Here is a 16,481-nt window from a genome sequence, read left to right on the forward strand (position 1 = left end):
TGGGAAAGACTAGAGATCTCTTCAAGAAAATTTGTGATATCAAGGTAATATTTCATGTGAGGATGTGCATGATAAAGGACAGAAACGGTAAAGACCTAACAGTAGCAGAAGAGATTAAGAAAAGGTGGCAAGAATACTCAGAAAAACTATACAAAAAAAGTCTTAATGACAGGAATAAACATGACGGTGTGGTCACTGACCTAGAGCTAGACATTCTAGAGTGTGAAATCAAGTAGGCCTTCAGAAGCATTACAAGGAACAAAACTAATGGAGTTGATGGAATTCCAGCTGAGCTATTATTTACAATTCTAAAAGATGATGCTGTCAAAGTGTTACACTCGATATGTCAGCAAATTAGGAAAACACAGCAGTGACCACAGGACTGGGAAATATTAGTTTTAACTCCAACCCAAAGAAGGGCAGTGCAAAAGAATATTCCACCTACCACACAGTTGCACTCATTTCACATGCTAGTAAGGTTATGCTCAAAATCTTGCAAGCAAGGCTTCAGCAGCACATGAACCAAGAACTCCCAAATGTATAAGGTGGGTTTAGAAAAGACAGAGGAACCAGAGATCAAATTGCCAACATTCATTGGATCATGAAGAATGCAAAGGAATTCCAGAAAAACATCTCTTTCTGCTTCATTGACAATGCTAAAGTCTTTGTGTGGCTCACAGTAAACTGGAAGAAATCCTAAAGAGATGGGAGTACCAGATCACCTTACCTGTGTCCTGATAAACCTGTATGTGGATCAAGAAGTAACAATTTGAACCAGACAGGGAACAACTGACTGGTTCAAAATTTGGCAAGGAGTATGATGTTTTATATTGTCATGCCTATGTAGTGTTACCCTGCTTATTTAACCAATATACAGAGTACATCATGTGAAATGCCTGGCCAGATGAATCACCAGCTGGAATCAAGACTGCCGGGAGAAATATCAACAACCTCAGATATTCAGATGATAAGACTCTAATGTCAGTAAGTGAAGAGGAACTTAAAGAGCCTCTTGATGAGTTGAAAGAGGAAAGTAAAAAAGCTGGCTTAAAACGCAACATTCAAAAAAGTAAGATCATGGCCTCTGGTCCCATTACTTCATGGCAAATAGAAGGTGAAAAGTGGAAACAGTGATAGATTTTACCTTCTTGGGCTCTAAAATCAGTGCAGATGGTGACTGCACCCATGAAATTAAAAGACGCTCCTTGCAAGGAAAGCTATGACAAACCTATGCTATCATAGCATATTAAGAAGCAGAGACATCTTTTGCTGACAAAGGTCGGAATAATTAAACCTATGGTTTTTCCAGCGGTCATGTACAAAAGTGAGAACTGGGCCACAAGAAAGGCTTGGTGCCAAAGAATTGATGCTTTTGAACTGCGGTGCTGGAGAATACTCTTGAGAGTCCTTGGACAGCAAGGAGATAAAACCAGTCAATCCTAAAGGAAATGAACCCTGAGTGTTCATTGGAAGGACTGATGCTGTAGCTAATGCTCCAATAATTTGACCACTTGATGTGAAGAACTGACTCACTGGAAAAGACACTGATGATGGGAAAGATTGAAGGCTAGAGGAGAAGGGGGTGACTGAAGATGAGATAGTCGGATAGCATCACTGATTCAATGAAAATGAATTTGGGCATGCTGCAGTCCATGGGGTCACAAAGAATTGGACATGACTTAGTGACTGAACAACATTTTAGCACATCATTAGATTAGACACCAGATAATCCTGGTGTGTAGTTTGAGGAGCCACACCTTGCCTCAACAATAGAGTAAGACTCTGGTGTGCAAAACTTTTCAGCAATGCATATTGGTTTAGGTAAATATGTTATTACATTATTCTTCAATAGCTACTTCAGTAGCTATTTGCATATTAAGAAAAATCAGGTAGTTCCACCCACTTCACATTAATTTGCTCTAGTTGATTATTTTCTGTAATATGCTTAATAATTGCTTATGAATGGGTCAAGAAAAGCAGTTATTCACCTATTTTGATTGCTATAAATATCTTGAAGTTATCCAAATGTGCTTTCATATTATTCACAGCTCTTCCAAGTCATTAATAAATATTTGAACACCTGTACTAGCACTGATCCCTGAGGCACCTCATTATTAACCTAATTGCCCAGCCTCATGATATTTCATTTAACCTTGATTTTACTACCAAACATTTTTCAAACCAAGCCATGTTCTCATTAATGATAAAACTTTATCTTTTATCCTGTGATTGTCATGGCTTCATGATTGAATTTGCACATAAAATTTTTGAATAAAATATCACTAGACATTAATTTTTCTTAAGTTCAAACAAGAAAATAATTATACACTTTTGTCTTCTGGTTATTTTCACTGACATTCTACTTGTCTATCTACTCTTCATTATTTGTTTTCATTATGTATTTTCAAAATGTTTGGGTGTAAAATTAATGATTCTATAATCCCATCATCCTAGTATCATGATATTGGGTGCAGTTCTATCCTTTTGTGAGTCCCAACTCCTCAGTGCTATTTTGTTGCTAACTGGTACCTCCATCAAATTGGAGTCAGGAAAGGAAAGAAGACATGGAATTCATTTTAGCTGACATTGCTATTCATCAGTGAAGCCATTACAAGTGAAGAATGAGATTTGCACCTTCTGGTTTAAATCAGGCTTATGGAGCATAGTTTTATCTAATACTGGAGCTAGAGGGGACGCTGAAGATCACATGGTTAAATTTTCATTTATCATATATAGTAACAGAAGCCCGAAGGTGAATTGACCTTGACAAAGTTCACACTGATCACAGCCAGTGTTTGCTTTTCACTCTGTTGATCATTCCACTGCACGTAGAATTATGTTTTTATAATATTTTTTCCCCTGAGGGTAATTAAATTGTTCTTTCTAATTTATTCTGAATTTTGACAGACTTCCTTTTTAAGCCTCTTTTAGACCATCACCTCCACCTATCTTTTAATTCCTAACAGTGTCTTGAAGATAGCAAGTTCTCATTGAATATGTATTGAATGGGTGAATAAGTCTAGGGGCACACTATATCTAGCAGATTCAAATACATGTATTTGGAGCTTTCCTGGTGGCTCGGACAGTAAAGAATCTGCCTGCAATGCTGGAGACCAGGGTTTGATCCTGGGGTTGGGAAGAGCCCCTGGAGAACAGAATGGCTACCCACTCCAGTATTGCCTGGAGAACTCCATGGACAGAAGAGCCTGGCTGGCTATAGTCCATGGGGTCACAAAGAGTCAGACATAAGTAAGCACACCTGCATGCACGTGAATATATATACTTATATCTAGTATGTTCATATATTATTATATATGTAAATATATACATACATATTATGGCTATTTAGAGCATTTTTAGTTTTTCTTTTATTTATTTCATGGATCTATGTCAGCCATGAAAACAATATCATAAGGGATATTATATATGTTAATTTCCAAAAGTGACTTCTAAGTGGTTAGTTTTTAGGATGTGCAAATTTACTTGAACTATTGTACTAAATAGTTCTTTACTCCTGGAACTTGCTTGTATCCCAGAGCTTGTTCAAACTATGTGCATTGAGTTGGTGATGCCATTCAACCATCTTATCCTCTTTCGGAGGAGAAGGGGACAACAGAGGATGAGATGGTTGGATGGCATCACCTACTCTATGGACATGAGTCTGAATAAGCTCCAGGAGTTGGTGAAGGAGAGGGAAGCCTGGTGTGCTGCAGTCCATGGGTTCACAAAGAGTCAGACACAACTGAGTGAATGAACTGAACTGAACTGAACTGATTGTACTAAATAATGCTTAGTTTTTCTATGATATTGCTTGTTTGTTTCCTTTATACAAATTTTAATAACACTTCTCTGAGGCTCTCATATAACCAAATTTCCTCAGATATTTGAGCTCTTTTGGAGAGCATAAGGATAAGGGTTGAGAAAGCCCCTTCTATTGAAACTTAAGGAAGGGAAGTCGAAGTTGTTTTTGCTCTTGGTCCCCAGCGTTCACACCTCCCAAAGGAAGTGCTACTGGAAAAGCTTCTGTATTTATTCACTTTAAATATTTATTTTAATTAATTTTTCATAGTAACATTTCCAAATAATTGAAATGTTCTCCATTGCTATTGGAAGGTCACCACTCAAATCAAATGTTCTATCATGTGGTAAGTCACTCCTTGGAAGAATGATAAGCTCCTTCAAGGTGCATCAAGTATTTCAGGTTCAGGATTCATCTGCTTTGGGGGAAAGTATTATTTCCTGGCACGTGTTTAAATGCTGTAATTTAAGCCATTTATATAATAGTAAATTATAATGTGACTGCAACAAATGAAATTCATACAACTCCAGGAGTTATGCTTAGGGAATAGTTGACTCATCTAGTCTGATCTGGTTCATTGTTCTTTAACTGCTAGGTAAAAAAGAGAAATAACCATTTAAAAATTGTGTCAAATACTGAGGAAACATATTAATACTGAGCAGAAATGTATGTTAAAAAATAATGTATAGGAGTAAGCAGAAAGGACTAAACTGCTAAATTTCTCTAGATGTTTTCAAATATTTTGACCTAGGAAGTGTTAGATAAAATGTTATTACAACAAAACTAATGGAACAGCTCTGCCTTTAAAAATAGTCTCTTTCCGCTTCCAGGATCTGAAGATCCAGTTTTACCTTTTCCCTTACCCTTCTTAGCTCCGTTTCCTATCATAGAATTCTGTAAAAGTATTGGTGGAAATCTGTTGCCGGAAAAGGTGCTGTCTGTAGCATACTTCTCAATTTGTCTCTCTTTCCCTTATTTCCCCCATCATCTTCATGATCACCTAGGTGACCAGAATTGTTTCATTTGCATTCTTGTCAGACTAACTGCTTCCAGGAAGCCTTTGGGTGAAGCACAGATAGTTGGTGTTGCCATAATATTGAAGTTAATCAAATATCACACCACAGATGAAGTCTGGTGTATACAGACCAAAGTGGCTTCCAGAAAAATGGGCTGGACTTTTTGTGAGAACCATGGAGATTCTGAACTGACACATATAGGATCCTCTAAGACAGGTTTTTATAGGCTTCTTTGATATATAATCTCATTTCTGACTTATCCATATATGCATTTTTACAGCTTAGATCTCTCTTTGGGCTCTCTCTGATTGGGGTTGGCCCAAAGTTGCATTATATTCTGTAGGACTGAACTTCAGACCCAAATGAAGATAAGAGACTTTTAAAAAGGAGGTAATTGAAGTACACACTTAGGGTTGATTCTTAGCAGAGAAAAACCAATAAAAAGCACAGAAGGTAGCATCTCTGTTCATCCCAGGCCCCTCATTCCCACCACAAACCATACACATACATACTACCGCCACTACTGAGCACCATCATTATAGTGAGTTGCTGATATTGTGCTACATCTTTAAGCATTTAGGGTTAGAAAAAAATTAAGAATCATGAATCCAAATTTCTCACCCAACTTTATGTATGTGCTAGTAGTAATGTAGTTCCCGTTGCATCTATATTTATAGCCTAACAAAACATAATGGCATGAAAAACAAGAAAAAAAATATAGAGAGATCCAACATATATGTTGTATGAAGTTGTCTTCGTAATTTACTTAAGTTTTTTACTTGTACTTTTATATTGCACAGGTTTATAACTTTAATTTCCTCTATTGATGAGGAAGACATCTCTGACAAAGTTGTACAGAACTGAAATGTAATTTACAACCTCTCTGTGTGTGTTAGTCACTCAGTCGTGTCCGACCCTTTGCAACCCCACAGAGTGTAGCCTGACAGGCTCCTCTATCCGTGGGATTCTCCAGGCAAGAATACTGGAGTGGCTTGCCACTCCCTTCTCCGGAGGATCTTCCTGACCCAGGAATCAAACGCTGGTCTCTGCATTACAGGCAGATTCTTTACTATTTGAGCTACAGTGAAGTCCTTTATCTTCTCTGCATATCAATTAAATCTGTAAATGTAGAATTTTTATATTCCAAAGTTTTAACTTATTAAGCATGCTAGTTTTAGATTTAGAGGTAGTGCATTGATACTCATTTATTCTTTCTTTAATTTTCAAAGAAATTTCATGAAACAGGCATTGTATAATTGAGATCAGAATGCAACATCTGGCATGCGCTTTCTTGATTTTCCTTTTCTTGTATTTTATCTTTTCTCTGATATTAAGGAATAATGGGGCACTAGGACTTTCAACTAAAGATGGCATTTGATGCCAAGTGAGAATTATTGTATTTTAAGTTTGTCTTTATTGCATGCTTCATAAATCTGGTAGCTGGGCTAGTGTTTAACTGTATAAATACACATTAAATGTTATATGTGAATGAATTAATATATTTTTGATGAAATATTAATTTATTTTTCCTTTGTATGGATTTTTATGATCTATGACTGAAGTTAACTATGATTAAATTTTGGGAAAAACGTGAAAATACACTCATTTTAGATCTCAATTTGGGAGATTTTGTTCATATTTATTTCATAGTTTATTAACGTAATACTTAAAACCTACATTTTAAGTTTCAGAATTTAACTAACATACTAACCCCAATTCTCTGAATATAAGTGGAAGAAAACACCTAAGTAGGATCATGAAATCATGCTGAAGATATTTTCATATGGGTAAACTTGGTTGTAACTGAAAAAATGAAAAAATATTCTCTTTTTGATCTGGGGCTGTGATTGGAGGAGTAGATGGGCAGCTCAGTAGTTTAGGATATAAAGGAAGTGAAAGAAGAAATGTTTGGAATGCAGTTATCATGGTTTATGGTCTATAAGCTATATCTAGGTTAACTTTAAGGTAAAATTTAATATTATTAGTAGCAAATATTTAAGGTCCCTTAATGATAACCTATAGACTTTTGGCTTACTCTAATACTTTTTGAAACATGTATAATATCATATGTGAAATGAATCGCCAGTCCAGGTTCGATGCATGATACAGGATGCTTGGGGCTGATGCACTGGGTTGACCCAGAGGGATGGTATGTGGAGGGAGTTGGGAGGGGGGTTCAGGATGGGGAACATGTGTACACCTGTGGCAGATTCATGTTGATGTATGGCAAAGCCAATACAATATTGTAAAGTAATTAGCCTCCAATTAAAAGAAATAAATTTATATTAAAAAATAAATATTGGGATAGGATCACTAAAAAATATAAATAAAAATTCTTGAGAACTTCATTTTAAAACCTCATTAACTCTTTTGATAATATACTTTGTTAGTGTCTTTAATCCAGTACTTGAGAATATGTTTCAAATGGTGGAAAACATACTGAAAACTTACTTTGCTTAGTGATCTTTGTATCTGAAGAAGAGTATATGGGAGAAGGAGTGTGCTATGTGAGTGGGTGTCTTTGTGTGTGTGTGTCTATAAGTTTGTTTCTATAGCTCATAGTGTGAAGTGTTAGCCACAGTCATGTCTGACTCTTTGTGACCCGATGGCCTGTAGCCTGCCAGTAATTCTTCTGTTGATGGAATTCTCCAGGCAAGAATACTGGAGAGGGTTGCCATTTCCTTCTCCTGGATCTTCCTGACCCAAGGATCAAACCAGGGTCTCCTGCATTACAAGGAGATTCTTTACCCTCTGAGGCACCAGGGGAGCTCATAAGGGAGATGCAAATCAAGGAATTGGAAATCTGAATATGATGAGATAGTGGAAACTGCGCACGATGCTACAAAGAAATAAACAAGTATTCAAAAATTTAGATTATACCACTGCCACAGTACTTTGGACACTTGATGCAAAGAGCTGATCATTGGAAGAAACTCTGATGCTGGGAAAATTTGAGGGGGAGAGGAGAAAGGTGCAGCAGAGGATGAGATGGATAGATAGCATCACCGACTCAATGGCATGAGTTTGAGCAAACTCTGGAAGATAGAAAGGATAGGGAAGACTGATGTGCGGCAGTTCATATTTGAAGTGCAAAGAGGGGGTTGCAAAGAGACAGACATGACTTAGCTACTAAACAACTGTCACAATACGAATAAAAAATACATTTAGCATAACAATTCTATTGTATTTCCTTATACTTTTCACCTCCCCCTCCCAAGTAATATGAGATTGCTTATAACAAAAGACATATGAAATAAAACAAAATAGGATTACCGAGAGGAAATAATACAAAAGAAGATGAAAACCAGGATGCTCAATGGGATGGTTACCCTATTATCCTGTTATCAGGTCTAACCTAGCTAGCTGTGGGCTCCTGAGCTGACATGTAAAAATAGGAAGTATTACCGGGCTCTGGTGTTCATTGAGGACAAAATACAGCCATATCTCACAGGGAGTTTTTCATTGACCCAACTCAGATAAAATTTTCACATGTTCTTTTAAAAATTATGTTTTATAATGTGGTGAATATTTTCCTTGTAAATAGTCCAAGTAAATATAGAAGCATATTCCCCAAGGCTTTTCTTATATGGACCTTAGTACATGTCAAAGGCAGTCTAGTGTATATGCAGCATATTATGCAGCAAGATGGAAAAAACTGTTGCAAGTCTAGAAAAGACAAAATTGATTTCAGGGTTAGAGGAGAAAAGTTCAAGGAAAATGTTTTTCTCTGTTCTAAAAATAATTGAAGAATGGTATGCAGCAAGCCTTTTTGTCTTGATTCTTAAGACCAAGAATTCCTTCTCCCTGAAGAATAAATCTGCCTCTATTATCTTTCTTTATCTGTTCTATTTCCCTCTACGCAGAAAGAAGACGAGGTAAATGACCAAATAAGTCCAAGGGCTAACAAGATTCACTCCATAGTGATTATATAAATGTATGCTGCTGCTGCTGCTAAGTTGCTTCAGTCATGTCCGACTCTGTGCGACCCCATAGATGGCAGCCCACTAGGCTCCTCTGTCCCTGGGATTCTCCAGGCAAGAATACTGGAGTGGGTTGCCATTTCCTTCTCCAATGCATGAAAGTGAAAAGGGAAAGTGAAGCTGCTCAGTCCTGCTGGACTCTTAGCGACCCCATGGACTGCAGCCTACCAGGTTCCTCCATCCATGGGATTTTCCAGGCAAGAGTACTGAAGTGGGCTGCCGTTGCCTTCTGCATCTACTTAAAAGTCAGATTTCAGTCTTCAGGTGCATAAATTTGAAAGAAAAGAAAGTGTTAGTCATTCAGTCATGTCTGACTCTTTGCGACCCCATGGACTATAGCTCACCAAACTCCTCTGTCTGTGGGATTCTCCGGGCAAGAATACTGGAGTGGGTTGCTATGCCCTTCTCCAGGGAATCTTCCTAACCCAGGGATCAAACCCAGGTCTCCTGCATTGCAGGCAGATTCTTCACTGACTGAGCCACTAAGGTCAATTCTACCAGAGGAAAGGCAAAAATTGAAAAAAAAAAAAAAAGGGAACTAAGTCATTTAAAATATTTTAATATTTTAATTACCAAGTCAAAGGAAGCTATGGAAAATCCGAGAAAGACAAAATTTTTATAGATGCTTATGATCTTTGATCAGGTATGAAATAAGACAATTATAAAATATCTATGTTATACCAAAAAGAGTGGAAAATGTAAGTGTATTATCATAATTACCAGTTATAAATAAATAAGTTGTTCATTATTTCCATTGAAAGAACAAACTGACAAACAACATCTATTCAACGTGTGAATGATTCAGTTAATAGCTTTTCATGCCTCATTTCTGACACTTTTTTGAGAGACATAAAAATATTGAAGTGATTGAAATACACTGTGCTGGACTGACTTGCACATAATTTATTATTAACTGTTACTCTTATTTCTAAAAAAAGTTTTAATTTTTTTCCCCGGAATGAAATAGCTTAAATGCTAGTTGCCTCAGGGTTTGTTTTGGTAAGAACATTACCATCTGGTAATTTCATAACCAGTAATAGTTGAATGATTCCCAGGTAGCTCAGTGATAAAGAATCTGCCTGCCAGTTCAGGAGATGTGGGTTTGATCCCTCAGTCGGGAAGATCCCCTAGAGGAGGAAATGCGACTCACTTCAGTACTCTTGCCAAGAAAATCCCATGGACAGAGGAACCTGACAACCTACAGTCTGTGGGGTCACAAACAGCCAGACGTGATTGAGTGACTGAGTGTGTAAAACAGGTGAACAGTGGTGCATACTTTTCATGTATTAAAATTTTATCCTGGCATTCCTGAGGAGAGTGGTGTTTTCTCTGGAACACCGTGACTCTAAGGAGAAGTGGGAATGTCCTGTAGTGGATTTCTTTTTATCTTATTGTCCATTATAGTACCATATATAAAGACACTCCAGTGGATGACTTTGAATCACAGATGATTTGACAGAAATAATTTTAAGACATATTTTAATATATATATATTTTTAGCAATTCCCATTTGCAAACTTCTAGGTCTTTCATAAATATAAACGTATAGTCATTTAAAGCCAAGTTATTGGTTATTCAAGGGATTTGTGGAAGTCCTAAAATACAGCCATGAGAAAAGAGTTGCTTTTATGAAAAATGTCAAAAGATCTTTTTAGAAGGGAGCTTTGAGCATTATATAAATTTTTTAGGCTCTGGGATATTCAATTTATGGAAAAAAGGATTTATTTACTCTGGAAACTAGGTTTGGTTGTCAGATCTTGTACTTAGTTAAATAATATAATCTTATTTATATTTTTTGTGCTCTAATAAAACTGCATAATATTGTATAATTGGGCAATTTATGTTGCAAGATAAATTGATATAAGCTTCCCTCTTCAAGTCTTGTCACCCTTGCTCACTATGTAAGCAGACATGTATATATCATGTATCACTCAAGGAAAAGGTGGAGAAAAGGAAAAAAGGAAGCATACATAGACATGGAAAAGAGACTTAAATATATTAATCATTGTATAATTTATTTAGGGCCCTGAAACTAATTGTCCCTTTTTAAATTTTCTGTGAAAGTTACTTATGGTATATCCTAATGAAATGGATAAAATGAATGCTATTTTATTCATGGAATTCAAAGGCATGATAAATTATTTCAGTCAAGTATTACTTAGAATTACGTCTTCATAAATTTATTTTAAACCCTTATTTAATTTTTGTTTATTTCTGCTCTTTTACTTATTTTCTTTTGATTTCTATTTAGTAAACATTTCAAACTAGAATTTTTTAAGGGAATGTGTTTATAGCAAATTTAGTATGCACTGGCAAATTTAACAGCAATAATAAAATGTTTTCTAGTCATTACTAGCTGAAAATATTTAATTATGCAAGTGTTTTAGTCCATAAATTGTCACAAGTCCTTTTGGAAGTAGATGGGGTACAAGTCTGCAAAGGAGTGGCAGAAATCATCGAAGCCTTTCATTTTAGCTAGCATTATGAACTGTGAACATGGAATTTCCAGCTAGCAGATGGATATCTAATAGTGTTTCTCAAAGCCTCTCTGGAGATTGTCCAATTATTTGCCATCACCGTTCCATCCTGCTCTTATTGCACTCAGGAATGTAAATGTCAGTATTTCACACTAATTGTAACAGGGCCTCATGAATTGAAAAGCAAATTAATTTTCTTTGTAAACCAACTTGAGTTTCCCAGACTAGATATTGCTGCTTCTTAATAGGACTTAAGGACAGTCATGAAACTTCAGAAACCTCAATGCTACTGTAATTTTATAGTCATTAAAAAATTATACAAATTATTTTAAATTGGGAAAAACTATACACCCTGCATATGTAACATTTCAAAAATATTCAAAACACTCACACTAGGAATACTTTAGGTATTTAATAGAAATGGTTCCAGTCTAATAAACTTAGTTTTATGGGCTCATTTACTACAATACAGCATGGGCCATGCTATAGATAACTATCTAGAGTAAAAATTTATATGAAATTTATTTTAGAAAAAGATTATTTGAATGTAATACACATTTCACATCCATATTTTGGATTGTCATGACTACCCTCATCATATTACACTTCATAATTCACAAGAATGTTTTAGGGGACCATTAAGACACAAGTTCTTTGGTATTCATTAAAATAGCATTTGTCAAGATCAATTCTCTTCATGTTAATATCAATATATTCTGGAATTCTAATATTAAAATATATATATATATTTATAAGTGGGAAAATCACAAAACTGTGCCTTGAACTAAACACTGAATTTGCTTTAGCTGTTTTGGCTCAGCTTAATGCAAGTTGCATTCTTAAGAATTTAATAAGAAATTGCCTTAAACACCAAACAAGCAATGAAATCCTTTGGAAATATTGGTAGTCTCATTAAGAGAGGAATTTGTTAAGGGAAAATCATATTTTAAAAAGTGAAAAGTTAAAAAAAAAAAAAAGTGAAAAGTTAATGATGCTGAACACCTACCAGAACAACTGTGCTTATTACTGTATCAGATGAACTGACCACTTTACTAATATTTCTCACTTTCTAAAAGAATTGTTTGATAGAGAATACAAAAGACCCTACATATATCCTAAATTTCATTTACTTCAATATCAGTCATGTCATAACCAGTAAGTGGTGAAAATTTGAATTGCACAGGCAAATACAACTCTTCTACATTTTCCCACATATTTCTGAGGTCTGAACTGCAAAATAGGCTTTCACTCACTCACTCACTCACTCACACACACACACACACACACACACACACACACAGGATTTACATGGGGCATGTTAAAAACAAAGCATCTAACAATCCATTACATTTATTTATTATTTAACAAAATTCATGTATCCTGAACTTACCATGGAATGGCTAAATTTAATCCTCATGATTTGAGGATTAAATTTAGAAGATTGTGGAAGAGGAAATTTAAAAAACATCTTCTTTAGTATTTATATGTGGAAAGAAACTGAGGCACTAACTATTGGAAAAAAATACTAGATGATTTTCACTTTATCACCTCTCTTAGTCCTTGGCATGTTATAGTAAAAGCTGAATAAATTAATACTTATTTGACTGAATTGGATTAAAAACACCAAGATAATTGTGGGTATAATATAAAAGATAATCTCTATACAAATAAAAATACTTTGAATGAAAATTGTACCTGTGAATGAAAATGTATAACTATCAAGTGGACACAGATACCTGCAAGTTAATAGTTCAAATGACAAGCAAAATTTGATGGAAAGAGGTTTCTCATTTGTGGTTTAAAAAATAGCTTTATTGACAGTTATCTGTACTTAAAAGGCAGAAATAATTCAGCTTATTTTGTTAAATTTTGATATTTTGTCAAAAAAATAAAAATATTTTTTGATATTTTGTCTCCTTGAAAAGAAAGTTATGACTAACCTAGACAGTATATTAAAAAGCAGAGACATAACTTGGTCAACAAAGGTCCGTCTAGTCAAGGCTATGGTTTTTCCAGTGGTCATGTATGGATGTGAGAGTTGGACTATAAAGAAAGCTGAGTGCCGAAGAATTGATGCTTTTGAACTGTGGTGTTGGAGAAGACTCTTGAGAGTCCCTTGGACTGCAAGGAGATCCAACCAGTCCATCCTAAAGGAGATCAGTCCTGGGTGTTCATTGGAGGGACTGATGTTGAAGCTGAAACTCCAATACTTTGGCCACCTGTTTGCGAAGAGCAGACTCATTCGAAAAGACTCTGATGCTGGGAAAGATTGAGAGCAGGAGGAGAAGGGGATGACAGAGGATGAGATGGTTAGATGGCATCACCGACTCAATGGACATGGGTTTTTCTAGACTCTGGGAGGTGGTGATGGATAGGGAGGCCTGGTGTGCTGCAGTTCATGGGGTCGCAGAGTCGGACACGACTGAGTGACTGAACTGAACTTGATATTTTGTGAAATATTTTACTATAGTAAAAATAATATCGAGTAAATGTGAATTTTAGTACTGGGTCTGTTTTCTTTTCCCAAAATGATATTGATCATGGCCTTTAATCATGTTCTACTTTAGTTTCTTTATTTGCAAAATGTAGCAATCAAAAATAAAAATTGTGTTTACTTTTTGGAATAAAAATTATGATTAGTATTCACCAATTTTAACATAAAGACTGAAAAGGTTTTAAAAAGATAGGAAAGTAACTTGTAGGCCATTTTTTCCACCTGATGCCAAACAGTAATTTGAGGATGTTATTATTGTTAGCTTCTAAGAAATTATTTGATTTAATTCACAAAATTATTTTAAATGAATAAAGTTGGCTGAATCAGTTTTCAAAATGCTTTATGAACATTTTACTGAAACAGACATAACATTTTCCACAAAGGATTAATATAAGTTACCACTTCCCCACCCCAATGAATTATAAACACAATGGATAAATTTCAGTATAAAGAGAAATAGAATTGAGGAAAAGCTGAAAAATATTTATGTCCACGTAGGAAAGCCCAAAGTTTGCTGTGGCCAGAGCAAAATTTGGGTCTGAACTGAAAGGCAATCAGGAAAAACCTGAGCTTTGTGTTTCTATATCCGTTTCTATGCCAGAGAAGTACAACTCTAACATTACTATTGGGATAACAAACCTACATAAATAAAAACATAATGTTCTTTCTTCACTTTCCTCTTTTTTTTTTTTCATTTTACCCAGCTGAATACTGTTAGTCTTCTAATCTTTAGTTCTCACTTTTGTCCAGAATTATGCTCAACAACTCTTAACTTTGATTTCATCTGCACATCATTGTGTGCAATGGCAGATACTCGAGTTAGCTTGGATTTTTCTTTTTCCTTATGTGAATGTCTTTTATGGCTCAGTCCATAAACTCCTTGAGAATAGGGACTGTATCATATACCTTTTATATCTCTCAAAGATTCCTGCTTTCCGGTAGGCATGTATTAGGTACCTGGATAATATGGATAAATGGATAATAAACACATCATTATATTGGTGACTTCAGTTGTAGCCGTAAGTGAATAGACATTAAGTGTTTCGCTTATGAAGCCAACTTTAAATGGGCAGTTAGTAGGGGTCAGTTTGTCTATATATCATTTGAATTTGAATTCTTGTTCCGCAGTTTAATAGAAGTATGTTACATAATCACTTTGAGCATCATTTTCCTTATCTTTTTAAGGGCTAGTAATAGTATTTACTTCTACAGTTATTGTTTAATCATAGTTGGAGAAGGAAATGGCAACCCACTCCAGTGTTCTTGCCTGGGAAATCCTATGGACAGAGGAGCCTGGTGGGCTATAATCCATGAGGTTGCAAAACAGGTATGGCTTAGCAACTAAACAACAATTAACCATATTAATGAGTATTAGATGATTTAATTCAAGCACAATGTTTAGAAAAGTAAACATTCATTAAGTGCTGTTTTTTAGTTGCTAGGTCATGTCCGACTCTTTGTGACCCCAGGCATGGTAGCCTGCCAGGCTCATCTGTCCATGGGATTTCCCAGGCAAGAATACTTGTGTGGGTTGCCATTTCCATCTCCAGGGGATCTTCCCGACCCAGGGATCGAACCTTCGTCTCCTGCATTGCAGGTGAGCCATCTGAGAAGCTCTCATTGTTAATTATTATCATTTTGTCTTAAAGTGCTTAGTATTAAATTATTATTTCTGGAGATTATATAGAACTTCCTTCTAGTAGAAGTTATAGAGCATGTCAATTGTCTGTCCTCAGTAAGTGAAAGTATATGACAGTAAGACCATGTCATCATTATAGAGAATTATATTTATAGACTCAGTAGCTTAAAGGCTTATACTTACCTGAAATCTATATTTGATTATTAAGTTTAAATGAAGTGACCCAAACCACAAGTTTATTTTTGTTACTTAAAGTGCTTATCTGTTAGAAGACTCCTCTACCTATCCCTTCTTGGTACAGAGGAGCCTTGATGGCTATAGTCCATGGGGTTGCAAAGAGTCAAACATAAATGAGAGACTTTCACGCATGGTGATACCAAGCTGTCACATTGTGTTCACACATTTTCATCACATAATTGGAATCAAAGGCAAGGAAAACATTATTAAGGACTACTACCCCGACCTTATGTTATTCTTCCACAAAATGATGAAGTATGACAAGGGTTCATTGTGAAATAGCCATGACTAAAATCCAACATTGGTCCAAGAAACTCAAGTTTGAAGTTTGTTAAAGAGGAACTGGTGAAGACTTCTGAAGAATGTTCAGTTACTAAACTTAAGATTTAATCAAACCCAAACATGAAAAACTGTTGACTTTACAAAGATCTCAACTTTTTCTCCAGATGGCAAGAACTCAGAGATATTCAGTGTCTTCCCCACGATCTCTTTTATATAAGTATAGTCAGACTAGAGCTAAAATTGGTCTCTAGGGTCTTGTCTCAGGGCAATAATTTCCTTCTTTTATAAATGAATGTAAAATAAGACCTATAGATAATGTATATTACAAGTGTCTTCATCAAGAAAAGCTAGAGAGGAATTTGAAACATTTCCAGCTCTACTGTGGTGGACATGCTATTCTAATAATTGCTTTATAGTGGAGTAAAATGATAGGGTTGATCTAATCTTTCACATTTTCATCAGACTGTTTGGGGCATTGTATTTATAGATCTGTAACTGAAAGCAACCATATCGTTGATGTAAAACAGTAAGAACAGATGAAGGATATTTAAAACAAT

General features: G+C 35.5%; 1 protein-coding gene across 2 annotated transcripts in view; it reads left to right on the plus strand.

Moving 5' to 3' along the window:
• CTNNA3 (catenin alpha 3) overlaps window positions 1–16,481 on the plus strand; it is a 1,846,273-nt gene that overhangs the window by 558,015 nt on the left and 1,271,777 nt on the right. The gene's annotated exons all lie outside the window — the stretch shown is intronic.

The sequence above is a fragment of the Oryx dammah genome, unplaced genomic scaffold (genome assembly GCF_014754425.2).
Source record: "Oryx dammah isolate SB20612 unplaced genomic scaffold, SCBI_Odam_1.1 HiC_scaffold_6, whole genome shotgun sequence".
NCBI lineage: Eukaryota > Metazoa > Chordata > Mammalia > Artiodactyla > Bovidae > Oryx > Oryx dammah.